The following is a 227-nucleotide window of genomic DNA, read 5'->3' on the forward strand; positions in this document are numbered from 1 at the left end:
CTTCCCCTCCTTGTGACTGAAGTTGTGAGTTGGGATTCTTCAGTCGGTAAAGCAGATTCTTAGCGGTGGGCATTGATGGTGAATTGATGTGAATTGCATACGTTTTGGCGCATTAAATTCCACCAGTTTGAAACGACTGTTGGGCGCAAATAAATAGCTAACGCAATCTTCACTTGTTAACTCATAATACCTAATTATTGATTAAAAGTTAAATTATTGCACATATT

The sequence above is a fragment of the Aedes aegypti genome, chromosome 3 (genome assembly GCF_002204515.2).
Source record: "Aedes aegypti strain LVP_AGWG chromosome 3, AaegL5.0 Primary Assembly, whole genome shotgun sequence".
Taxonomy (NCBI): Eukaryota; Metazoa; Arthropoda; class Insecta; order Diptera; family Culicidae; genus Aedes; species Aedes aegypti.